This window comes from Vulpes lagopus, chromosome 10 (assembly GCF_018345385.1).
Source record: "Vulpes lagopus strain Blue_001 chromosome 10, ASM1834538v1, whole genome shotgun sequence".
In the NCBI taxonomy this organism is placed as follows: domain Eukaryota; kingdom Metazoa; phylum Chordata; class Mammalia; order Carnivora; family Canidae; genus Vulpes; species Vulpes lagopus.
In genome coordinates this window covers 51,646,904-51,674,727 of record NC_054833.1, presented here as the reverse complement: position 1 = coordinate 51,674,727, position 27,824 = coordinate 51,646,904, and the positions used below count along the sequence as shown (strand labels likewise).

Genomic DNA, 27,824 nt, shown 5'->3' with positions numbered 1-27,824 from the left:
AAATAAATAAATAAATAAACAAATCAAGCTGAGAAAAATCCCGTACCAAGATAAAAACATGATGGCGCATCTTACACAGTCATGGTACAAGACTGCCCTTCAGCATATACTGCTTTCACTAACAATAATGCCAGCCCAAACTGATAGTAATAGCATTTATCTGTCCAGTTCTCCAGCATGGAAGAAAAAAAGCAAAGTGGATGACACTCACTGCAGTTTGGTCCCTGTTCCAACTACTCCATTGAAATTGCTTTTACAAAGGAGTAAGCCAATACATATTGCTTGATCCCTACCATAGTTAACCGTGTTTGTTGTTTTTCTTTAATTTTTTATGAAGTTTTTTTAAAGATTTTATTTATTTATTTATTCATGAGAGACAGAGAGAGAGAGAAAGAGAGGGGTAGAGACATAGGCAGAGGGAGAAACAGGCTCCACACAAGGAGCCCAATGTGGGACTCGATCCCAGAACTCCGGTATCACACCCTGTGCCAAAGGCAGACACTCAACCACTGAGCCACCCAGGCACCCCTGTTGTTTTTCTTTTATTTTTTATTTATTTTTTGTTGTTGTTGTTGTTGTTTTTCTTTTAATTTGACTCTACTGATCATCTCATTCTCCTCAATCTCCCTTCTCTCTTGGCTTCTAAAAACCATGCTTTCTTAGTTTGATTACTGTCTGAAAATTCCTTCACTAAGGTGTCTTCCTATGCCATATCCCTGTATCACCATACTGCATAACTAAAAGGTCCTAATACAAATTCAATGTCTATCCCTTCAAAGACAATGTTCAAAAGAAATCCCTTGATTTCTATTAAGTTTTTAAACTACAAAAGTCTAACTAAAACTAAATTCAAAATAAGTAAAAATTCCTATAAGCTGACTATACTTGATGGACTACAGAACTTCATATGCCACTAAAATGTCTTATGAATAACTTCTATCCTTTAAAGAGTTCTACCTTAAAAGGACTCAGGGTCTTTATGCACAGAAAAGAAAAAGATAATTTCTTCTAACTTGCTTTTTTCCCCATAACATTGAAAATGCCCTTGGAGTTATTAAATAAAGAACATAGACATAAGCATAATACAGCAAGTTTATATTCTGTTTCCACAGAATCCCCCCAAATCATCCAGAAAATAACAATCAAATTCACCAGGGGCACAAAATAAAAACTAGTCTGTCAGTACAGCATACCATCAGCTAGAAATCCATGCTGTCTTACAAAGCACTTCTGTTCTTTAAGATACAAGGTTGTTGATTCTCATGATGACACTGAGGCCTCTCAGGATGCTATACTGACTTGTATTAATAAAGTAAAGCTAAAATATTTTGAATATTATACTCAAATACTATATATAGTAATTATATAAAATCACAATACTTGATTAATAAAGATTTTTGTTCACATAATTATTAAACTGTACAAGATCATGAAAGAAGAAAAAAATTATTTGAGTTGGAAACATGTAAGAACTAGGAAAAGATCACTGTAACTTTTGCAAATATGCTATAATCAATAGCCAAGACACATTTTAAATCTTATATCAAAATTTAGGAAGCACAGAGAAAGTAGTTCAGCACAGACAACTGGTGAAGGCTCTACCTACGACTGATGCAACACCCTACTAACAGTAAATCACTTGAAACATATAGACAATGCTCATCTTCTCATAACAGAAGACACTATGACAGCTTGACATTTGGGTCTAGAAGAATACATTCTTCTAAAGGCAAAACTTATAATAAATCTGCTTTCATTAACAAGTAAGTTAGAATTTTAAATTACTGTTAATTCATCTCTTTAGAGAAATGAATAGCCTAAATGTGACATCCTTTAACTGAAAATATAATAATCTATTCATTGATGATATGAATCTTCTGTCCCTCATCTGCTCTTCCTACTTCACACTATGTCTTAAGAACAATGTGTCTTAAGGACATTATCCCACTTACGTCTGCATACCCATCTCTAGCATCATGCCTGGCACATAGATACTAAGACTTCATTTGTAGAAACCAAGCTTTTGGGACTCCTGGGTGGCTCAGTGGTTGAGCGTCTGCCTTCAGCTCAGGGCCTTATCCCAGGATCTGGGATCAAATCCCACATTGGGCTCTCTGCAGGGAGCCTGTTTCTCCCTCTCTCTCTCTCTCTGCTCTCTCTCCTCTCTCTCACTCTTTCTCTCTGTGTCTCATGAATAAATAAATCTTAAAAAAAGAAACTAAGCTTTCATCTAAGTATCTGTTTGATAATATAATCAAGCTTTTAAAGCCATAGTTGTACCATGTTTAAGGATACCTAGATAACCAGACACATTCTTTTCTGATATGAGACTCCACAGATAATTTTATCACAATGTGATTAGACTGTAACAGAGGCACACAGGAATATCTATGAAGGTATAGAGAAAAGACTGTCTGACTCTCTCCTCAGGGAGATAATGTCTGAAGAGAGACTTAAAGAAAAAGTGAGTGTTCAAAAGCCTAACAAGGAAGGAATAATCACACTAATGGATGGACAGTAATGGAAAACAGATGAACCAAGGAAGCAGAAGAGTCTGGCGTGGTCAAGGGAGGGCAAAGAGAATGGATAACATCCGGGCAACAGGAGTGAGAGTATCAGCTGTTAACTTGGGCAATGTAGAGGCTGGACTTAAGGGTGCCAAGACCAGAGTCAAAGACACCAGCCAGAGAGATGCTGCAATGTCTTTAAAAGATTATATTGGCTGAATTAGAGAAGTCCCAGTGAGAAGAGTGTTAAGCAACGTGCCAAATATTTTCATAGATCACCTTACACTTTAAAAATTCACATCAGGTAGGTATTTTTAATTGTTCTAATTTTACAAGTGAAAAATGTTAAGAAATTTGTCCAAGTTCACACAACCATAAGGAGCAAGGTTAGGTCTCAAGGTGAAGTCTGTCTAATACTACATCTTGTGAAATAAGCATAGTATCAAAAGAAGTAAAACATCTGGGGCGGTGGGGAATGCATGTCTTGCTCAATGCTATGTGATCAATGCCTAACATTTAACCTGATATTTAGTAGGTACTCAGTAAATATTAGCTGGATATCGAATGAATTAATGTATCACTAAAGCCAACAGAAAGGAGCTAGGAGGAGAAGTCAATAGTTATCAAATGCTATAGCAAAGTCAAGTAATGTCAGGACAGAAAAACTGTAAATTGGATCAGTCAGAACTTTGGGGATCTTTGCAGCAATTTCAGTGGGTAGAATACTGGGTACAAGAGGTTAAGGGGTTTGTGGCAGGTAAAGAAATAGTTCTCAGCTGAATTAATATTATTATTGGGATGCTAAAATTACTTACTTTATACAAGTGTAATAAATCTGACCTCTAGACTTGGAAAAGGAAAGATTGCCTTCATGAGAACCAAGTAAATACAGAGAGATGGCACCAAAAATACACATTGACTAGAGGAATACCTATCAATACAAGAGAGAAATTAGTGGGTTTTTAGGTCCAGAGACTGTCCTTATCACCCAATAGGGCATTGGTCTTCACTAAAAGGAAAAACGCCAAAGCAACAGGTATATCCTTCGTGGCCTAAAGTTCAGTTGAGGAGCTGAATACCTGCCTACTACACACTTATATGAGCTATAGACATCCCATAATTATTTTTTAATTATTTAAGCTTCATCAACCTAATATCTAGCTAATGTAACTCAAGAACAACTATACCTCGAGTCCAAACTGTAGAGAGTTCAACATTTTAAGGAGATAATTATCTCCTTAGAGAAACAATTTTTTTCAGCTTTACTCAGCTATAACTGACACAAAATGGTATAACTTTAAGGTGTACAGTGTTCTTTTGATATACTTACATATAGCACTATTTATATATCCCACATTTTTGTAGTGAGAACACTTAAGATCTACTCTATTAACCACATTCAAGTATATAATACATTGTTGTTAACAAAAATCACAAAGTTGTGCAACAGATCCCAAGAACTTATTCATCTTCTCACTGGAAGTTTGTACCCTTTGACTAACATCTCCCCAATTCCTCTATCCCCCAATCCCTGGGACCACCATTCTCTGAGCTTGGCATTTTTAGATTGCACATATAAGAGATAGCATATGATATTTGTCCACAAACAATTCTTTATCTTTTATCTAGCGAGACCCTAAGGTTTTTATCAGCTAGTTTGATGACACTTCTATAAAACTATTATTCTAGTGTCATGCCAATCTACAAAGAAATTACTAAAGTTGGTCTCGGCCTCCCAGAAGAGATTTAACAATAAATATTATATGTCTAAATAATAAATAGAGGAGAAAGGCCCTCAAGAAATTCCACTGCTCGAATTCTAATTTTAAAGAAAATTGTTTTCAGTCTGATCTATTAATACAGTTTCATTTGAATCTCTGTTGGAGTGATATAAAACCTTTGTAGTCTCAGAGTATTCTACAGTTAAGTAAGTAAAAGTACTGGGAAAATAATGAAAAGAATGATCCCTATCAATTTTTATCTTAATCTATGAAGAGTTAAACAATGCCTTTCTATTATTTTGGAGGCATATAATTCTCCCTTTACTGAATTTGTGGCATCTCTCTCCAAAAAAGAACACAACTTATGTCATGTATTTATTTTTAAGTATAGGTGAACTAAAATTAGTTAATAGTTTTAAATTTTACGATATGCTTAAAGAAAACAGGACATATATTCAGATTCTTAAAAAATAGAGTTTTAGTATTAGCAAAAAGAATTTCCTAAGAATAACAATAGGGGACCATCTAATAGATTTACAGATTTAACATCAATCTTGAATACCCAAAGGAATAGGTATTATCAGAAGCCTAAAAAGTGCTTCAGGGACAAAAATGTTTTTTCAGGAAAAAATCTGTTTTTCACCCAGAAACTATATCTAAAAAGTAGAACATCATATGGAAATGATGAAATAGACATAATTGGGTGTTGAATGTTATATGATTGGAAATTTTTAATATGTAAGTTATGTAATTAATCTAAGTTTCTTTAAAAAGTACAGCATCATAAAATTACACTCCAATATTATCAGTTGTTACACTTCCCTTTCAACTAGTGAAGCCTATTTCTGTGCCTCTCTTATAAAATAGCAGATTTTATAAGGGAATATTTAATATAAGGAAATATTATATATGTCTTTTTAAAATTTTATTTAAATTCAATTTACCAACATATAGCATAACACCCAGTGCTCATCCCATCAAGTACCCTCCTCAGTGCCCATCAACCAGTCACCCCATCCCCCCACCCACTTCCCCTTCCACAATCCTTTGTTTCCCAGAGTTAGGAGTCTCTCATGGTTTGTTTCCTCTTCTAATTTTTCCTCACTCAGTTCCCTTCCTTTACTTTATAGTCCCTTTCACTATTTCTTACATTCTGCATATGAGTGAAACCATATGATGATTGTCCTTCTCTGATTGACTTACTTCACTCAGCATATTCTCCAGTTCCATATTGTATATGTCTGTGATCCCTCTGTTGACTATAAACAGGTTTAGTAGGACAACTCCTGAAAAGTACAACAATCTAAAAGCAGGGTGATCTAGAATGAGAAAAAGAAACCAATGTAGGAAGAAATGTAACTAAACCAAAAATAGAGATAACTTCTCCCTGAACTGTAGAAAATCCTGAATCTACAGATGGATACGCACAAATTCCAGTAAGAATTGATATAAACACATACACACACACGTATAACAGATAATGACAGATTATCTGTAAATTTATAAAATAAATGTTAAATAAAAACTAATGAAACAGAGGGAAAAATTATTGACTCTTGTAAGGTACATTTTATGCATAATCTGGAATTAAACGATCTTCATAAAACCCAAGAGATGGGAGGGTGGAAGGAAATAGGGGAGGTGGTAGAAAAGAAGGAAGTATCAGCATTCTAAAAGTCTCTTCACAATTCAATGGAATTTGGGTGAGTAGAGACAAAATATAATCTTAGGAAGAAAATAAGTAATAATTTGTTTTCAAATAATGAGAAAACATGCAGGTCTAATTTGAATAACAGCAAAAGGAAGATAACCAATAATGGGAAAGCAGAGTAGGACTTTCAAATTATGAAGGTAAAAATATATATACATATATTGATTCAACATTATCAATATAAAAAAAGTAAGGAAAGAAGATGCAAAATAAATAATCAGAAATCAAGATAGAAGAAAGAAAATCAAGTAAATTACGTATTTCTGCAAATGTAAACCAATCCACCAATCCAGTGGCAGGAACTCTCATTTCTTCCACAAGAGTGGCACTTATAAGAGGGGATTTTAAAAATAAAAGGTGGGGGGATGCCTGAGTGGCTCAGTGGATGAGTGCCTGCGTTTAGCTCAGGTTGTGATCCTGGGGTACTGGAATTGAGTCCCATATCGGGCTCCCTGCAGGGAGCCTGCTTCTCCTTCTGCCTATGTCCCTGCCCCTCTCTGTGTGACTCTCATGAATAAATAAAATCTTTTATAAATAAATAAATAAATAAATAAATAAATAAATAAATAAATAATAAGGGACAGTAGACAAAGGATTCCAAGAAACTACAAGAAAAATAAGTGAGGAGCAATATTACTATCAAACAAGGTAGAATTAAAGCGAAAAATGTGAATCAGGATAAAGACATTATGCAAGAAAATCACAATTTACAAAAAAAACCTCAGAGACACAAACCTGAACAAACCAACCAACATTGTAGCTAAATATACAAAGCAAAAACAATTAGGAATTAATTGCTAATGTATTCATGTTTTTTTTTATTGGAGCAATAACAATATTCTAAAATTGAGTTAGTGATGGTTGTACAACTTTATGAATATACTAAAAACCCTGAAACATACACTTTAAATGGATGAGTTGTAAGATATGTGAATTATATTTTGGTAAAGCATCTCATATCTCTCAGGATCATATGGATCTAATAGACAAAAAAGCAGTATCATAGAGAAATTAAATAAAAATATTTACAACATAACAATAAATAAATTTAATAAAAATAAAATTATACTGGAAAACTTGAATGTGCCTTTTTCAGAACCATAAAGATCAAAGATTTAAAAAGCAAGGGCATTGGTTAACTGAATACATATCAACAATAAAAAGCAAATACTAATCAAAAAGTCAAGTCACAGGAAAAATGAAATTAAAATAAAATTTAATAACAGGTAAAATTCAAATGCATATATACATGTACACAGATGTATATATCTATGTACTTGCATATATGTGTTTTTATGCATGTGAAGAATTATAAAAATTCCTCAAATACTTGGTCAGAAAATTCCCAAAATATATTTTTAAGTAAAGATTCTGCAGATCACATTTTCTAATAGTAACAAAAATAATAAATATTTACAAATAAGAAAAAGATGACAAAAAATCATATCTAGTTAATAGTTAAGCAATACATTCTCTTGAATTGAAGAAAGAAAGAATAAAATTGAAGAAAGAAAAAATAAAAATTGGAATTATAATTTCTAGAAATCAATGAAAAGACTACTTCATGCAAATCCTGAGGTACAGCAAAAACTGTGCTCAAGAATATATGTATATGCCAAAAATATTTTCAGCAAAAAGCAAATAAAAAGCTTCTAAATTCAGAAAATGATGTTGAGCTTTTTTAAAAAAGTAGGTAAAACCTGAAATTAATAGAAAAATATACTAAATTAGGAATGAGAAAGATGACATAGGTACATATTAAGAAGAAACAGAGGGGGCACGTGGGTGGCTCAGTTAGTTCAGTGTCTGCCTTCTGCTGGGGTCATGATCCCAGGGTCCAGAGATCAAGACCCGCATTGGGCTTCTTGCTCAGTGTGGAGTCTGTTTCTCCCTCTACCTCTGCCGCTCCCTCTGGCTCATGCTGTCTCTCTCTCTCTCTCTCTCTCTCTCAAATAAATAAAATCTTAAATAAAAAAGAAGAGATGGAGGAATTGAAAAACTGCAATGTTCTGCCATCAAATATGTAAATGTAATGTTAAACAGGTAATTCTCTGGCAAAATATAAATGACCAAAATTCACCAAGAAACAGGCAATCTGAGTTCTGTCTGGTCTTTAAAATAAATAATTTGAAAGTTATTTAAATATTTCCAGTCCACAGAAAAAAATTAAAACTACTCAATTACCTTTATTAAGACCATATAACTTTAATGCCAAAACTTTATGAAGTATGCTAAAACCAATTTCTCTTATGAATATTTGCTGAAACAGAAGCAAATAGAATCAATAAATTATAATACTTTCTGACCAAATAGTGTTTATATCAGAAATGAAAGGTATGGTGGACCTGGCTGGCTCAGTCGGAGGAACATACAACTCTCAATCTTGGGGTTGTGGGTTCGAGCCCCACATTGGGTGTAGAGAGTACTTAAAAACCTTGAAAGACAGAAAGAAAGAAAGAAAGAAAGAAAGAAAGAAAGAAAGAAAGAAAGAAAGAAGAAAAAGTAGTTCAATATCAGAAAAGCTATCAGGAAAAATTATCACATTCATAAAATTGAGAAAATGATTTTATTAGTACTTTCTGAAGTCTAAAATTTAACAATCTTGATAAAAATTTTGAGTAAAATAGGGATATAAAGAAACTTCTCAAATAGAATGCTGCTTTCCAAAAACCAGAAGCAAAGCTTCTTTTAAAGAATAAAACACTTAAAAATGTTTCAACTAAAATCACAAATGAGATCAGTGTGTTTGCCATCCCCATTGTTATTCAATGTTATGTTGGAGTTTTCAGCAAATGCTAGGAGATATGCAAATAAAATAATTGTGTACATACTGGAAAGAAGAGTAAATTCTCTTTTTGATAATTAAGAAGATTGTACATTTAGAAAATCTATAAAGTCTTCTAATTTGGATCATCTTCCTGCTTGTTTTTTCATGCTCAAAACATGTATAACACGTATTTAAAACGACTAGAATTTATTTATTTTTTTAATAATAAATTTATTTTTTATTGGTGTTCAATTTGCCAACATACAGAATAACACCCAGTGCTCATCCCGTCAAGTGCCCCCCTCAGTGCCCGTCACCCATTCACCCCCACCCCCCGCCCTCCTCCCCTTCCACCACCCGTAGTTCGTTTCCCAGAAAAACGACTAGAATTTAAAAACTGGTAAAGTAGCTGAATACAAAATACAGAATTAATAGCTTTTCTCTGTATTAACAGTAAGAATCTAGAAGTAAAACAGGAAAATATTCAAAGTAGAAATAAAAACTGCAAAGTCATATATTTAATGAGAAGGGTGTAGAACTTATATTAAGAAAATTATAAAATCATAACAGCAAAACCTAACAAATGGAAAAATGTTCCATATTTTAGAATATGAAGATCTTCTATTATAAAACTATCAATTCTTCCAAAATTAATGCATAAATTTAATGCATCTCCTGCTATAATCTCAAGGCTTCTTGCCAGTACAATCATTTAAAGACTCATATATAAGAACAAATGCATAGAATACCCCAAAATGCTTGAATAGGAAGACTATTCGGAAGAACCAGATACTAGAATAAATGAAATGGACTACAACTACATTTGTTATTTACACAGGAACAAATAAAGAGAGTCAAAATAGAGAATTCAGAAGTAAATCTGTGTATACGGGAAGTTTTAATGTAGCACAAAATAGCATTTTAATTCAATGGAGAAAGAATGGTTTACCTAATAAATGGCACTAGCCATGTGGAAAACAAAATTAAATCCCATCTCACATCACAAACAAAATCAAATTTTATATCAATTAGAAGCTTAAAATGTAAAAGACCAAACAATAAATATTGTAGAAAAAAATCTAGGAAAGTACATGTATTCCTTAATTAAAAGTGGCAAAGTAACACAGAAAAAGGCAAAGACAAATTTGAGTTTTTAAGATACAAAGCTAAATTTAAAAAGTCAGAATAATGTATAGAGTACAATTTTATTTTAGTAAAAATGTAAGTGTGTATGTGCCTGTGTGCATGACACACCTCCCCTGCCAGTCTGCCCGTCTGTCTGTCCTGTCACTGTTCAGGCAACCATGATCCACAGTCTGGAATTATTCCCACAGCCTCCTAACTCACTTTTCTGCTTTCTAATCTCTCTGTAATCCATTCTCTATACACTCTTCAAAATCATAAATTTTATATTTTGTTTCTCTGTGTAAAGCCCTCCCAGGATTATCCACGACCTTTAGAATTAAACACAAGCTCAACAAAGCTTCATCCAGCCATTACTTTGGGCTTCTTCCTGATCATCCCCAATTTGCCCACTTCACATCCCTGCACAAGCCATCGGGAACCACTTGGAATTTCCTGAATATGACCAACAGTCTCTCCCTCACTTACAGGCTACTGTATGTGCTAGCTTTATATTTTGTTCTGTTTCTTTAATGGAATTCTGTTCTCCTAACCCACTTAGTTAGCTGTCTTCTTAGACTCGTCTTGCAGATCCTCACACCTAAATTCCTCCAGAATGCTTTCCTTGATACTCATACTGAGATAGCAGCCTTTGCTTTTTAGGCTTCTCAAGCACATTGTGATTACCTCCTAGCATTTATCACACAACACTTGCTGGTTTGTCCATCCCTCAGCCTGCCTTGACTCCTCTGAAGACAAAAAGTTGTGTCCTTTTCAACATTTATTCATTCCTTTATATAAGAGAGAGAGAGAGAGAGAGAGAATACCTGGTCAGTTCAGTCTCAGTGCTGAGTACTATAGAGTACTATAGAGTACTATAGAGTACTATAGAGACCAGAATAGACGTGGGTCTTGCCTTTATTTAGCTACATTAAAGATTAACTAATCAAGAAATCAAACACATAGCCATCAATAAACCAAAGTTCCTGCAAAGTTCCTGGAAGAGAAATTCATATAGAGTTTTAGAGAAGTAAAGACCACTATTGGAACTCTAATCACTCGCACACAGGCTTCCCTCTACTGGATTTTTTAAATTAATAGATAAAAGAATAAATGATAAATGAACAAATAAATACAGCTGAAACTACCCATATGTATAAAATATTTGGTGAATGTTATAAAATATATATGGTAAATATACTCCACTATGCTGTACATGTATAAGTTTTCCACTGCTGTTTCTCACACTCTTCAATACTTGCCAACAGCATGTCAAAGTTACAATAAATGAAAAATTTAATCAGTATAAATGCTTATTTTATGAATTTCTGTTCCTTTGCCAACAAATAGCCACAGGTGAGAGCTAAGGAATGGACAGACTCAGGGGAGCACATGTGCTATCAAGCAACCTTATCAGAGCTCTGTGCTCTGCTTGCTGTCAGAAACTGGCCACCTGTCTGGTAACAAAGTGCTCATCACATTTTCGTCTTCCTTCCCAAGCACCGCGGCATGTGGCTATGGAAGACACCAAGCCAAAAGCCGAGCAGTGTTGTAGTACAGATTCAGAGAACACACATGCATAAGCTAATTGTGAAGAGGAGCTGGACGTGCACCTGCTTCAGCCCCATACCCACACTGGGTCCCCGCTTCTGAAAGGCAATCTGCCACATTGCAAAGACTTGGCAGTGGCTCACAGGCTTTGGAATCTCCCTACAGAGACATGCTCATCATTTCTCATAACTGTACTTATACTCATCTTTCACCTGATGGCTAAGAAGGTAGGAGAGAGAATTACAATGCAAATGCATGGACTCTGGCTTTTGTAGACGATGCCTGGCCCTGTCCAAATTGGAGTTCACTGTAGTGGCAGCAGGAAAGCACAATTTCCACCAGGATAGATCCTCAGAGGGCTTACTCAGAGCTGTTAATCACTGCTAATACCTAATTATTACGCTTTCTACAATTGCTAAATTGTGATTCACCCTCCTAAACTGCTTCAACCCAGTCTTGGGAGCTATGCTTCTGTTCAATTTGTACAGAAAGGATTAGTTTTTGGAATGAGAGCCATGCTGTAGTAAAGAAATAAAATTATAGGAATCTGAAAATTTTTACAACTTTCCAAACAAATTAGGTAATAAATAGCCAAAGGCAAAAATATGTGTTTCCTTAGCCAAATAGCATCAGATTTTAAGTGTGATAGAAATTAGTGCATCATACATCCACAATGTGGCTTTTATAGTAACATATGACAGACTTTACTGCATTCACAAAAAAGTAATCCTAATGGTTTTATATTTCTGGAGGAGGATAGCATGGGATTATGAATGTGCTTATTTAAAAGAGAATTTCTAGCTAGACTGTTTCACATAAGATCAACACACAAGGTCACTAAGTGCACTGGGTTGCACTGGTTACCCAGTCTAACCTCCATCAAAATGCAATGGTCCTCATAAACAGTCACCCTCTACTTCACCACACCTATGACAAGGAGCTCCTGAAGCTTGCTCTCCCAATAACATCTCTAGTAATCATAAAGTTCCTTCCTTCTGCCACTGAGGCAAAATCAATTCCTTCCTATAACTTTAGTCCACTGGCTCTATTATAGCCTCTACTCTCCCCAACAGAAATCTCTTAAAGCACCTGAAAATAGCTCATATGTTCTCCTTTATCTTCCCATATTGTTTTCAAAGAACTAATTCAAAATGCATTAAAGGCAGCTCAAAAGAACTATTTTAAATAGATATGAAAGGAAAGAGTACATTAGAAAGAAGACAGAGTAAAAAAAAAAAGAAGACAGAGTAGGTATGATTTGGAAGGACATTGCAAGTTATGATGTGGAAGGAAACAAGAGAGTAGCAGAGATAGAAGAGGTCTATTTCAGATAAAAGGAGCTAATGTGAGATGCCTTTAAGCCAGGGTTGTGGTCTTGTGTGTGCACATGCTCTAACTTCTGGAAATAGATGTCTGTGTTTATTCCTCCTCACTAGCTTGTACACTTCAAACTGCCTTTCAATATTGTATTTGATTTATTTTCCCTGCTCCAACCACATTTTTCATACTCACTTCTCTTTTGATCATGCATACATAAGATGTTAGGCTGGCTAGGGAAGCAATTTAGGGCTGGAGGGGCCGGGGGGAGTATGGATGTGGCACATGTAAAGATTGAATGCATAACCACCCCCTCTTCTGCATCACAGATAAGGCCATCCTGGGAATGGATGAAGGGAGCCCCCCAAGCAGAGCAACTGTTCATATGTGTTACCATCTTGACATGAATCTGACATACCACACCTGAGCATGGTCCACAAATAGGACACAAGGGAAGATCTGATACATGCAAGAATTTACAAAAATGATAATCTTCTTAAATAAAGAGAGGAGGAGACAATAGACACCTGAGTTCTTCTGTTATTGTAAGCAAACCTACAATCTATTTGGATTCATCATTTATTTGGTGAAAGGGTTATGTTCTTATGACTTCTTTCAATCTTGTAACACAGCTATGTTCATTTTTTTCTGTGTCCCCTTCCAGTTTTTGTATTTACCCATACGTACATCACACAGTTGGACTCATAATGTACACAAAACACTTTGCTTTTGGCTTTTTTCTTTTCATGTAATATTTTCTCTCTAGCAGATACTGAGGGTAATTGCAGCTGTCAGCTCTCATCTGAGTCTTGCTCTAGAAATTGCTTTCAGCTGAAAAAAGCTGCCCAGCCCAATGTCCTGTCCCCTCCCCAAGGCAGCGTGCATCCAAAGATGGTTAGTGTTGAAAGTGAGATGGAATACAAAGATAAGGCCTCCTTGCCTCCTGGAGGGTGATTCTGAAAAGATGAGTGGAGACCTCTGCTGTGACTGCATTTGTGCCCCATCACCCACTCTATTTTCTTCACATCCTCACAAGGAAGTGATCTGGTGAGACTCAGAAGGTGCAAACATGTGTTCCCTAACTTTCGGAAAGAAGGATGACTGGAGGGTGGAGCCGTGAGCCACAATGCATTATTCTCAGGACTCAAAATCGAATGAAGTTTGCCTGGTTGGGTCATTGATCCTAAGGGATCCGGAGAACAAATCTTCAGCAGAGTCTGTTTCCTGGGAAACCAGAGCTATGACAACATCATAAACATTCGCCCCTGCTATAGCATAATCTTGCCACATCGTTCTCATTGCAACAGCTGCTTAATGTTCTTGGAAGCAGATTTATCATATTTTAATTGACCATTTCCTCATAGTTAGACTGTGGATTGTTGCCAATATCTTGCCATTATGAAGAGCATTCAATAAACACCATCAAGCCATTATTTAATGTTTCTTCTTCTTGTTTTGAATTATTTCTTTAAAAAAATCTCAAGTGTGGGCCATAACTAAGAATACCTGGAGGTTCCAGTCTTTGATAGGTATCCAATATTAAAATCTATAAAGCCTTACTAAGTCTAATAGTAAGGAATTAGGGCAGACTATTTTCTATATTATAGTATCTTGACCCAAGACTCGGAATAGGATGCTTCAGAAGCCCAGAGAAAAAGAGAACAGAATGGTCTACAATTAACTTATGGAGCGTTCTACTATACTTGGCTGAGGAAATCAGAACCTACACAATGTGCCCAGTGGGCAATAAATATTTGTTGAATAGATGTATGGATGAATAAATGAATATTTAGATTTCTTTAAATTTTAACTGAAATCTAAAGGGGGCTCATCAATATAGAAATGTGGATAATGCAGAAAACATGGACTGCATACTGATAAACCTTTGGCTTTAAGTTCTTAAACTGTTCCCATTACAAAGCAAAAGTGACGGTAGTACTAACAGTGATAGCCTGTGTAGGTACATGTTAGATCCTCTTTTATGTAAAAAAACTAAAGAGGAAATTTTAAGGAGGAATAAAATAAAGTAAGATCTAATAAAAGCATACAGTCAACTAAAAAAATCCAGAAAGCCACATTTATTACTATCACAATAGGTCACATACCACAAATTCATGGGAATGAGTGCCAGAGACTGGAAGATTCTAGTGAAAATCTAAATCATTTAAATTTGAGGGAAATGAACAAAGATGTTAAGTGGACCATGGGACATCTACTGAGATACAATGGGACATCCTGCAAACATAGTGTAAGAATCATGTCCTCTTTTAGTCTCTTAAAATGTCCCAGCAAGACTCATTTCTCAAATCAGGTTGGTCTCATCAGTGCCTTGTGAGCATGCCCTGCTCATCCAACCCATGTGCCATCACTTGTACCCTCCCCTGGTGTCACCAATGGAGAGCAGAGGAGGGCAAAGAAGAGAACACGCCACTTCTCAGGGTGGAAAAACCATGCGACACAGGAGGTGCAAAAGGAAAAAAAAGAGCACCAAAGGCTTCGTTTCTTCTTACAGATATCTTAATAAGCTATTTTACCCAAAGGAGATATAAAACAAAAACATCTAAGTTCAGAGCTCTTTTTCCCATAAATGTTTATCACTTTCCCATCACTCCTTAACTCCTAAAGAAAACAAAAGGTTATATGAGAAATCTTTCTTACTATTTGAAAGCAAACAAAAATACATTATCCAAAGGTCAACCAAATCCAGTACTTCACAGGAAGAAGATACTACAGAGCTGTAAGATCTTGAATCCATAATCAACGAAAGATTCACATTCTTTTCAAAGCACTTCTTCAGTGTGCTGTTGAAAAAGTCAGAATTGAAAGGGGAAAAAAAACCATCAACACTGGTTTTTCTCTCTTCGGCCCATTCCCAGGACTTGCCAGAACACTGCTATTTCCTTTCTAGCTTCCAGAAGGATGTCAACGGTCAACACAGTTTGTTTTTTCTATCCCACTGACAATGAAGTGGTTGGCCTGGTGCCGTAAAAGGCAAACAGATTTTTTTAAGCTTTGTGACCATGGTAACCTCGTTCTAAGTGCAAATCTCACAATGTGGGATATCTTCTCTTAAAACAAACAGTGAGCTGATAAACTTAAGTTCTGCTGTCTACAGAACCTACACTATAGTAAAGCTTGCTAAAATCCCTGTTTCCCTTACCAGAATTATCCAAATACTTGGATAAATAAGACAAGAAGGAAGCCAAGAGCAGGGAAGCTCCTCCGTGGTAAGCAGTAAAAGAGTTACTCTATCTCCCAGATCCCTCTTGTTTGCCCAGCACACTCAAGTGGAAGCAGGGACACTGGTTTGTGAGTACCACTGTTACCTGGATTTCTGCCTCCCAAGTTTTAATTAAAACCTGGTCCCCTAAGGATCAAGATTGTGAGGGACACAACCACATGAAAATGTATGTGTGAGTGTTGGGTGGGAGGGGATAGTTAAGAAGACCACAGAAGACACAAAATGACATGTATCCGCCTCCTATGTTTGCTTAGGATCCTAAACCAGTTTCAGACTTGAGTATAATTCACTATACTTTATGTGAGTATATTTCTAAACAACAATTAAGGTTTTAAAGAATTAAATAGATACGTATTTAAAATGGTTATGGTTTTCAAAAAGTATTCCATGTGTCCAACAAGAAAAAAAATGAGTATCTAGCATGTGCTGGATACTCTGACCTGCTATGAATTTAAGCAAATGGGCCGTGGTAATTGAAACCATAGATAGTTATCGTCACAGGATTTTTCATCACCTTCTAAATAGTTCACTTTAAACTCCTATTCACTCAACTTAAAACACTCAACAGCTACTTAGTGTGATGTTCTGCTTCAGGTGAAAATACTGGTTAACTGTCCATACCCTACATGGAGAGGCAGAAGGTACTGCTGCTAAATATAGAAAACACTTGTATAGCACACTGCAATAGTATCTAATGACTGATGACAGACTGTGAAAAATAATTTACCCTGGGTATTTAAAATGTCAGGGAAGCAATCCAAAAAGTCACAGTCTACAGAAGAGATTATGTCAATGATTGATGAGGCTTTTGAATTCAGTGAAAGTATTTGGGAAGTCCAGAAATGTCATAAGAGTAAAAGGATTACAAGAAGAAAGGAGTATGTCCTAGTGTAGGTGTCATTTACTAGAGCATCAGGAAACTATAACAAGCAATACAAGTAGTCAACAGTTTTATCATTTTCATTGTTTGGAAATGTATGCTCTCATTCTTGAATATTTTTCTATGTTGGAAAACAGTAAAATGATCTGGAATACAGAGAAATCAATCACCCATTCTGGTATCAATTTTCTGCAATATTAGATAAACAGAATGGGGTTATGTTCAGATAACTATTCTAATTTCATCTTCAAGGTCCTTATCACTACATAGGGTTAATAAGACCACAAAACTTGAGAAAATACACTCCATAGATGGGCTCCAATCTGGACACTGATTATACATATAAAATGTGATGCTTTCATGGCTGATATTAGAAAAACCAGAAGTATGAAAGTAGACCACAAGCTCTTAACTCATTGATGTGTTTTAGCTTAGGTTTGGATTTTTTTTAATTGGGACTACAACCAAGTAGAAATAGAAAGTCCCTTTGGACTATCCATCCTAAATATTATTTTATTCAGTAGCTTTGGTTAATATTCTATTTTGATATGATTTCAAACTTAGAGGAAAGCTGAAAGAATAGTCCCCAAAACTCTCATATTTTTTACAAAGATTCACCGATTTGTCCACAATTTACCCCATCTGTTTCTATTCTCATTCTCTCTCCCCCTCCACAGACACACACACACACACACACACACACACACACAATTCGAGAGTAAATGGCACACATCTTGCCCCTCTTCCCCCCCAAATATTTCAGTATGTATTTCCTAAGAACAAGGAAGCACCTGTATATAACCACAGTAAAATTTTTTTTAAGATTTTGTTTATTTGAGAGAGAGAGAGAGAGCACAAGCAGAGGGAAGGGCAGAGAATGAGGCAGCCTCCCCGCTGAGCAGGGAGCCTGATGTGGGGTTCCATCCCAGGACCACGAGATCATGGCCTGAGCCCAAGGCAGACGCTTAACCGACGGAGCCACCCAGGTGCCCTTGAAGTTACTGTTTTTGTTACTTGTGTGTGTGTGTGTGTTTTTTTTCTTGTGTGGTTTTTGTAGCCTGTCTCTGCACTTTGTTTTCCTCCCTGCTGATCACCAGCATCCAGAACAGTACCTAAATATTTGCATTGATAGAACAAATACTTGCAAACTCTCTGATCAGACCAATATTCTCTACAATATTATATATACACATCATTGGATTAGTAAACTTTTCCTGTAGTTAAACAACAAAACGGTTTAGCCCAGCTAAAATCCCCATGACTGTATAGAACCTTAAGCAAGTTTTATAGATTTGCAACAAGTTAGAGTCTCCTGATTAATTGACCATCTAAAACAATAAGCTTAAATATGACATGAAAGCAGAAAATAATGACAAATTAAGAGAAGCCAATTTTTAAATGCTTGGAAGGTTTGCATTGTTCCTTTTTATTAATATGTAGGACCGAGAATCAGAACAATAAAGAAAGGGTATGAAAACAAATAGATAAATGAAGAACAGTGTGAAGTACCAGATTTGCACATAGAAGGGAAACGTGTCAGATGTTGCAGGAAGTACACAGAATGAGAAGCAACGGAATGAAAAATCAGAAATTGATGGCAATCAGGGGTATTTTCACTCAAAATGTTTCTGGCCTCCAGTCATTCCGTTCAGTAACTCCTAAAAATCAGGATCATTTGTCACTGCTCTGCTTGTTCTGGGGCTGAAATCCCTCCTAGTCCCTCCTTTATAAAGATCCTAAAATGACTCTGCTCTAGGAAAGCTTGCAGACAAGAGTGAACTTCTCTTTCCCATGGCAGCTGCAAACTCACCCTCCTGCCCACTTTATCTCCCCCTAGGCCAACTCTATCCTCTGGTGATAGGATTTCTAGTTCTACTATAACAGGAAAGAAAAAGGTTACTATAGCTGGCATTTTACTAAATCTACATGTGACCAACAGTTTCTGACATTAGATGAACAACCTACCACACATCTTCACAAAGCTAATGTAGGATGAAGAGAGGGAGAATTGACCCTTCACTCGTACGTCCACTGAGGCAGAGACAGGAGAACAATCAGAAAAAAACATGGTATCATAAATGTATAATATACAAATGGGGCAGTGGAAACGATCAGTCCTCAGCATCAAAAAGATCTGGCAAAGGAATAAAGAAAGGGGAAAAAGAAAGCAAGCTTGACTAGATAGAGCAGAGAGCATCTAGCAGGAGGCATTAAAACTTTATCTGAAAGATAAATGGCAGAGAATGGAAGCAGGACTCCAGCTTCTCTTTAGAATTCTGAAGCAGAACTGAAAGTCCCAAAAGAGAAGCAGAATAAGTCAAAAGAACTGAGTGGTGTACTAGGCAGCAAACTCTCTCAGAAATAAGACAGAAAGAGAAACCCAGATTCTAGAACACTCAGCCAGCAAAGATGTAACTCGGTACCAAATTCCCTACGAATTCAACAAAATGCCCTAGGTACACTTGCCCAAGAGCAGGGTTAGCCTTGGAATTAAAGTATCAAGGAACCCAGCACACCAGAACTCTCTGAGGAGCTTACTTTGAAACATATTCTGGTCCCTATCCTAGACCTGATGAACCAGAGTATCTGGTATTTACAGAGTATACAGTGTCTGCACGCTGGTTTCTTTGTTGTGTTTTTGGTTTTGGTTTTTGTTGTTTTTTAGTTAATGTTTCCAGATGATTCTACTGTACCATCACTAGAGCAATCCACTGTTTTAGACTCTGGAGTAGAAATTATCACTTCTGGAAGTAGGACTCAAATCAAAAGATGCAAAATACATCTCCCTAGCAAAGGCAAAAGCATAAATTCGTAAATGTTAAATAAAAGTAGATTCCTTCAGAGTTGGCTTTTCTTCTTTTTTTCCTCATCTAGCTCTAGACAATGTTCAATCCTGGCCAATGTGTAGGAGTCAGGAATTACCTCAGCACCCTTGCTTATGAATATCACATCTGCCTTTTCTTCAGCTGACTGCTATCAATACTCTGTTGGTTTCTTTTTGTACCTGTCACTAACACTTTCCCTTCTTTCAAGTAACACTCTACCCATGCACCATCCATGATTCATTGCTTCTGTGGGGGACTCACCACAATGGCTCTTCTGATTCCCATTTTTTATGTGGGAAGTGATGCCCAATCTTTTGTAGTCCCCAACATTTCTCTCCCAACCAGATCTGGATGGTAACACTGGTGGGCAACAGGGTACAGGCTGCCTACAAAGGCTATAATAAAATTCATCTATATCACAGGGAGCTAGTATTTCCAGCTCTATATCTTCTCTCTCCACACAGGGAAATTACCATTTCTTATTTCAAAGTTAAGACTAGAGCTGGTCAAAATACAAGACAAAAAAAAAAAAATAGGATAGGCCAGAAATTGGAATTTGGGGCTCAATCATGCTACATCTGAAATGGATCTCATCTCACTCAACCTATCATTAGAGGTAACAAAAATAGGCAAAGAGGACTCTAAACTCACCTATAAAAAATCATTCACAATCCACAATCCTCCTTAGATCCCCACATGGAACATAAATCCTATGGGAATCTTTAACTGGACAGGCTCATGAAAAACAAATCAAAAGAGACTCATATTTTTGCTTTTTAAAAATAGACTAACAGTGAGATAATAATTTTTACCATACATAAAGAGCCTAAATTTGAGTAACATTTTTATTGTGACTCATAATACTTTACTCACGAAATTAAATTAAATAGCTCCAAGAAATGCTGTCAAAAACACTTAAAACTGACTATAGATCTAAGCTCAAGGCAATAAGAATGACTACTCATCTAGCACAGAACCTATGATGTTTGAATTTAACTCTAATCTTAATTTTCATTAATTTTCAGGACGATTAAATAGTATGTTATTAAAATGTATGGTTCAGTCAAGAGTTCGGTATCAAAGAGCAATGAAAACAGAACATAAAATACTAAAAAAAAAAAAAAAAAAAAAGTAGACCTACATGTAGATATGACTAATCTGATGAATAAGACGCACCTGGATGGCTCAGCTGATTAAGTACCTACTTTGGCTCAGGTCATGATCTCAGGGTCCTGGGCTTGAGCCTCACATAGGGCTCCCTGCTCAGTGAGGAGTCTGCTTCTCCCTCTCCCTTTGCTCCTCCCCCTACTTATGTTCGTGTTCTCTCTCTCTCTCTCTCAAATAAATAAATAAATAAATAAATAAATAAATAAATAAATTTTTGAAAGATTTTCAAATAAAATCTGATGAATAAAAGTCATCAAATCAAAAGCAAAAAAGTGAAAGCAGAAGTGGTGTTCATTTGAGTGAAAAGGCTCAGAACACAGTAATTAGATTAAAAAAGGAACTATGGCCAAATCACTACAAAATGGGTGCAAGGATGGCAACCCAAATGGGCTCTGAGTCTGACATAGGAAATGCTATGCACTCACATTCCTCTTTCTCACACAGTATGGGAAGAATAAGCTTCTTCCTAACTCAGAGGGAAAACAAAAAGAGCCATTGAGTCTTTCTAACAGAGGCAGTAGAGAGGTCAGTCAACAAGGCCGCAGAATCTCCTGTGGGAGCCTCACAATCTTGTCTCCATCCCTACACGCTAACGGGGTGACCCTCTGCGAGCAGCCTGACCTTCTATGCTTCCATTTCTTCTGCTCTAAGTCAGACCTAACTTGTTCCCATATTAGGAATGTTGCAGATACAAAATGGAAGTGATACAATCTCCTGAGAAGAGTAGTGGGAGATTGTTTAAGAGGCTTGAGAAACTTGCTTATGAGAACAACCTAAGAAATAGGAGATTTAATTAGGTGAATGACTCACTGGCCACAGATAGCTTTGAAAGGAATTCAAACTACAACCCTCTGGGGGGCTGGGGACACATAAGATATTAAGACTGCTTGTGAGTATCTTCAATTTTGAACACCTTCAACAAATAGGATTTTACATGATGTCACTTAATTTACACCAAATTCCTAAAAGATTTCTAACTAACTCTGCTCCAGGAACTTATTTTTAACAAATAAAAGAAAAAGATTCTACTTATTGGTACCATGGACAATTTCTGCCATGATTAAGAATTTTTCAAGCAGTGTTTCTATTCAGTCATAAGATCTTGAAAAGGAATGACAAAACAGAAAAACAAAATTCTTAACTCTCCTTTGTATATGTTGAGAAGACAGCAAGTGCTGTTTATTAAAATTTCAAGGGAAAAAAAAAATAAAATAAAATAAAATTTCAAGGGAAAAGTCACAGCAATTAAAAGGATGAAAATCTTTTAAAAAAAACCTGAAAATACTAATTTCTGGATAGGATAAACAACAAATGGTACAGCCACTTTGGAAGATACCTTAGTAGTTAGTGGTTTCTTACAAAACAAACAAAGTGTAGCAATCACACTCCTAACCAATTAGAAAACTTAAGTCTACATAAAAACCTGCAGTTGAATGTTTACAGCAGGTTTATTTATAATTACCAGAAACAGAAGCAAACAAGTTGTCCTTCAATAGATGAATGGATAAGTCAACTGTGACATATATGTATGATGATACACTCAGAGATAAAAAAGGAATCAGCTCTCAAGCCACTGAAGTAATGTATTAATCCTAAATGCCTACTGCTAAGTAAAAAAATAAAAAATAAAAAAAAGCCAATTTATAAAGTTTCAGTATTGTGTGATTCCATTTATAGGACATTCTAAAAAAGACAAATCTACAAAGAGGCAAATGGATCAGTATTTGTCAGGGGTTTAGTGCAAAGAGGAGGGCAGGGCTAAATGGGTAAAGCATAGGGGATTATTTTTAGGACATCTCAAGTATTTCATATGATACTGTAATGGTAGATAGGTGATACCATGCATTTATCAATACTCATAGAATTTTCCAGCACAAAAAGTAAACTTTAATGTATGCAAAATATATATTACATATATAATATGTATATTCATATATGTATTTAGGATATCAAAGAATTACATGATAGAATTAAGAATGTTATAAAATAATATAACTGTATCATAAATATATGAAAAACACCTCACTGGAAGTGGTGGAGGAGAAAGATGTGGACCTAAGTAACACCAGAAATGAGCGGAGTCTCTAAAACTCCGTATGTAACTTCATACTCCAAAAATGTACATTAACACTATACTCTGGTTGATAAAATTTCCCCCATGGGCATTAACAATTCTGAAACAATTATACCTGCACACTATAAGCCAACAATTAGCTAGACAGATGGGATGGCTAACAAGAGCCAAATTTCTCAATGGTGTAGTAGGAGGTTATAGACAAGGAAAGGGGAAAGGGTTAGAATGATCCATATGATTGGATCACTATGGACTCACATTTAGCATAATATTGATGTAGCAGAACACATAGAGAAATATTTACAGACAGGCATATACACAAGAGTTCTATGTATTTTCCTGCTTTGTCAGCTGAGAGGGCTAGGAAACAAGAATACCCCAATAGCAATAGTACTTCTAATGTCCAGATTTTGGTTTCTTTTCTTTTTTTTTTTTCAGATTTTGGTTTCTAACACTATCCTCCAATAAAAGGAACCATGACTCCTCGGATAAACAGCTGACTCTAGGACTGGAGCAGAAAATACACAAGATGAGCCTGGAGCATCTCATAGCACTAGAAAGTGAGGAAATGTTCAAAATACACACACACAATTATGGGCATGTGTCAAAGTACACATCAGATAACTCCCAAGACTTGACCAAGACTCCTCAAAAGTGTCAAGGTCATCAACAACAAGCAAACTCTGAGAAACTGTCACAGAAAAGAGATGCCTAAGGAAATATGACAACTAAGTATAATATGGTATCTTGAGTGGGATCCTGGAACAGAAAACAGGGAAAGACCAAAGGTATCTGAATAAAGCATGAAATTTAGTCAGTGATAATGTATGAATACTGGTTCATGAATTGGGACCAAAGTAAGATATCAACAATAGAAGAAAGGAGTATGGAATATATGAGAATTCTGTATACTACCTTCACAACTTTTCTATAAATCTAAAACTATACTTAAATTAAGTTTGTTTAAAAATTTAAGGTCAAAAGGAAAACAAAAGCCTACCTACTGAAAATTTCAGAAAAGACAATAGTTTGAGGAATTTAGGATGTGAGAATTTGCCCTCCCATACAAAGAAGTGCCAGGCAAAGTTAGTAGTGGCTAGGAGACAATGCAATAGAGATGAACAGAGATGACAAAAAAAGGGGGAAAAAGGGAATAAAAATGTCAGTCATGATTTTCCAGTAAGGAAAAGAAGCTAAGTGTGGAGAAATCCAAATGGGATAAGGCCAATTATAAGATTCAGAAGAAAATGCTCCTAAAATAAAAAAGATTATGTATGGGAGGAGAGAAAGCACTTCACATCTCTGTTCAACATACTTGGATCTTTTAAAACTGATCTACATGAGTGAAGTTTCCGTTTCTATTAAAGCATTTATTTTACACATATTGGAGCTAGTGTCCCCCACCCTCCACCTCCCCCCACCCCCCGAGTGGTCTCATTCTTTCTCAGACCTTCCTGCCATATCTAATCACTTCGAGCAATGTATGCAAGCAGAAAAGGGAAAAGAAAAGTTCTTTCCAACTAAAATAGACCCACTCCTCAAGACCTTGGCTAGGAATTATGTTGTTAATTCATATTATTAAATGAGATACTATAACAACTTTCCTAATGAGATACTGTGACTGAGTTCCTAAACTTTAAAAGGCAACATCCATTAAAGAAAAAATCAGTGGCATGAGAATACAACCATCTAGAGGCTTTGTGCCCCACCCACGAGGTCTAACATATTAAGCCACTTAAGTACCAAGATTAGTTTGAAATCTTGTAGCCAACAGAATTGGCATATTGTTTATAACAGCTTAACTGTGAAACCTTGTTTGTGTCGTGAGGACAAACACATCACCCTTCATTTGCATTGCCAACACAAGAAAGGAAAGTACCATTTCTAAACTGTATAAGATCCAAATTATGAAGAAACTGTGCTCTCCTCAGTACCAATGAGAAACGTTTGGGATACTACTTGTCACATACAAGCAGATATTCCAAGAACACTTTCGAATAGTAATAAACGAAGTAAAATATGCACAGTTCACAGACCCAGAAAGACTTGTGCAATTAGCAATAGAAATGTGATGGCAAGTCAGTCTCAGTCCAATGACTCTGGAAGGCATCATAAAGCCCTGGAAAGGACCAGAGAGGGGTTTGGAATCAGACTGATGTGGGTTGAAATCCTGCTTCTGTGGCTTCTCATCCATCGCTGACAAAGAAACCTAACAAGTTAACATTTCAAAGTATCCATTTCCTCACCCACAAAAGTGAGCAATCTAGACCTCAGAGGCTGATGCAAACTTTATTATGTGAATATTCAATACTAAGAGCAAACGCTTGTGTAGCATTTGTTATTAGGCTACCTTCAGTATTTTATATAAATTCAATTATTTTGTTTTCCTAACAACTGCAGGAGGTATGTAGTTCTATTAGCACCATCTTACAAAATGAGAAATGCAAAGTATGGGAAGGATCAAGTAACTGGTTCCAGTCCATACAGTCATGAAGTAGCTGAGCTGCACATTCAACCCAAGTAGCCTGGATCATTTTAGCTCCGAACCACTAGTATATTATAATACCATTATTAAATCAATTAATTAAATTAAAATAAATTACATCAACTAAAGAGAAAAATTATCAGTTACCAGTTTACAGTAACAAGAATTATATTAGTAGAATTTATTTATCTGTTGCTATTGATCTTAATTCATCAATGAAAATGGTAAGTGGTTATTGCACCAACTAGTTCTCCAATATTCTAAATATGTTAAACATAGAATTGTTTAATGAATTGGAGTATGTGCAAGAGTTATCCCAAGAAAACCCCCAAGGTAATCTTAACCCTAAGTAAAGCTAACTAGAAGTCTGCTAAATGCGCATTCCAAATCATGATATAAGCCAAAAAGCATATGCAATTTAACATACAAACAACAAATTATTGATTATTTTTTAAAAAGCTCTATATCTGCTAATGATTCTGGAATGGGTGGCACTTTATATAGAGAGCTCTACATTCAGATTATTTTAGACAAAAAATAAAAAAGAAAGGAAGAAGCTGTGAGGTCTAAGTCCCAAAGGCCGGCTCCTCCACCCTCCTCATTAGCACTTTCCCAACAAATACCTCCCATGACATCACTCTGATTCCGACTTGAGATGTGCCATGGTTTTTTTGGAGACAGTAAAGCCCCATTCTCACAACAACCTTTAAAAGAGAGAAAACTTGAATGAATATTCTTTCGCCATTCATGTCCTTGCAATTACTTAGAGAGAAAATGCACTTAGCAAAGGCAGCATGCAACTAAACTTTGTGAATACTTGTAAATAATCAGTACTTCCTGAAACAGCAACCCCAAGTTTGCTCTCCATCACCAATAAGTGAATTACACAGAGCATTCATTCCTGATTTCCATCCTACTGTGCATGGACTCCTTTCCTACACCATCTCCTCCATCTTACAGCACCAGATGCTCTACAACCACCACACCCAAAACCCCTCAACAGAAGTAAAACTGGTGAGAAATGAAACAACCCCACCAGAGTACAGGACCAAACTTAAGGCCACCACATTAACATCTCTTTTTTTCTATCTCCAAGGCTCAAAGGGGGGCTGTGGCGTTGGCACTGCTCCAAGGTGATCAAAGCCCTGGCACCCTGTCTATTTCGGGAGACACACCACTGAGCCCTTCTGAAAAGAGGAGGTCACGAGCACACGGAAGCAGTTGGGCTGTCTGTCCATCTGTTGTCAAGCATATCCTGAATGTCCCAGACTCTGCTTAGATTGACAAGAAAAAGCCAAAAGAAAACAAACCACTTTAAATAGCCAAAACCCTCATTTATTTTGCATTGCAATCTGTAAGGAAACTGTGCAATGTATTGTCTTCCCTTAGCTCTGCCTCCTCCCTCTGTCCCCCAACATCACCTAAGGCCAAGCCACAGGACCAGGTGGTAACACTTTAGCAACAAACACGGAAATACGATATTGACCCTTTAATGCTTTCTCACAGATACTCCTTTGTACCATTCAAACATTACAACATCCGAGAAAATACTCAATGTTGCACCTAAGAACATAAATGCATTTTACTATTTAATTGAATCTAAAAATGGGCTTTGCAGATAACAACTGGAAAAGCCATAATTTTTCAGACAACTAAAATTAGATCATTTTGGTGAATAGAAAACATATCCCAAGTAAAGCAGTAAATTTAACACAGAAAGCCTCCAGCAGGGAGGGCAGAGTTCATGACTATCTCTCTATAGCCTTTTCCAGAGTTTAAAAGCCTCTTTGGAGAACTGTCCTGCATTAACCACAGGGACTGCCAGAGCACCAGAAGGAGGTGAATAGATGACTCTGAGCAGTCTGTCCTTAATATCCCTAATTTGTAAATGATGAAACAAAAAATAGCAACAACCAGTTTCTAAGCCAACAAAAGAGAAATAAATGGCAAAATGTTGATCTGGAAACAATTCTGTCCCATTACTAGTAGGGGTATGAACCACTCTATAATGCACATGTGTTTCCAGGGAGTCCTAAGGAGGAAGCGACAACATATATAGGACAAAAAGTCAAACTGGTTTTCCACAGCAAGATTTCTCCCACTCTTCAGGTCCATCTTTTCACTGCAGGCCAACCATTCAACTCAAACTTCAACCTAAAAAGCCAGCACATGATCAAACCCTTGAGAGGAGTACACGTTAAGCTGATGGGTATGGTCATTTTGAAAGAAGAAAAGTTGGCTTCCCTAGTCCTATTTTCTGACCTAAAGACTTTAAATTTTCCTTGATAATAGATGAAACATAAGTAGCCTAGAGATGAGTGAACATATTTCTCAACTCTACCACAACCTCCTTGTTGATTAAGAAGACAATAGAAATATGTATTCCCTACCCCAATCCACCCATATTCTAACCATGCTCCCCAAAGGCAATGAATATAAATCATATTGTGGGAAAA

At 36.2% G+C, this 27,824-nt stretch overlaps 1 protein-coding gene and 1 non-coding gene across 2 annotated transcripts in view; one reads left to right on the top strand and one right to left on the bottom strand.

Moving 5' to 3' along the window:
- GUCY1A2 (guanylate cyclase 1 soluble subunit alpha 2) overlaps positions 1–27,824 on the bottom strand; it is a 330,262-nt gene that overhangs the window by 261,056 nt on the left and 41,382 nt on the right. The window lies entirely within an intron of this gene.
- On the top strand, positions 4,905–5,028 carry LOC121501094. The gene has a single exon (XR_005990532.1).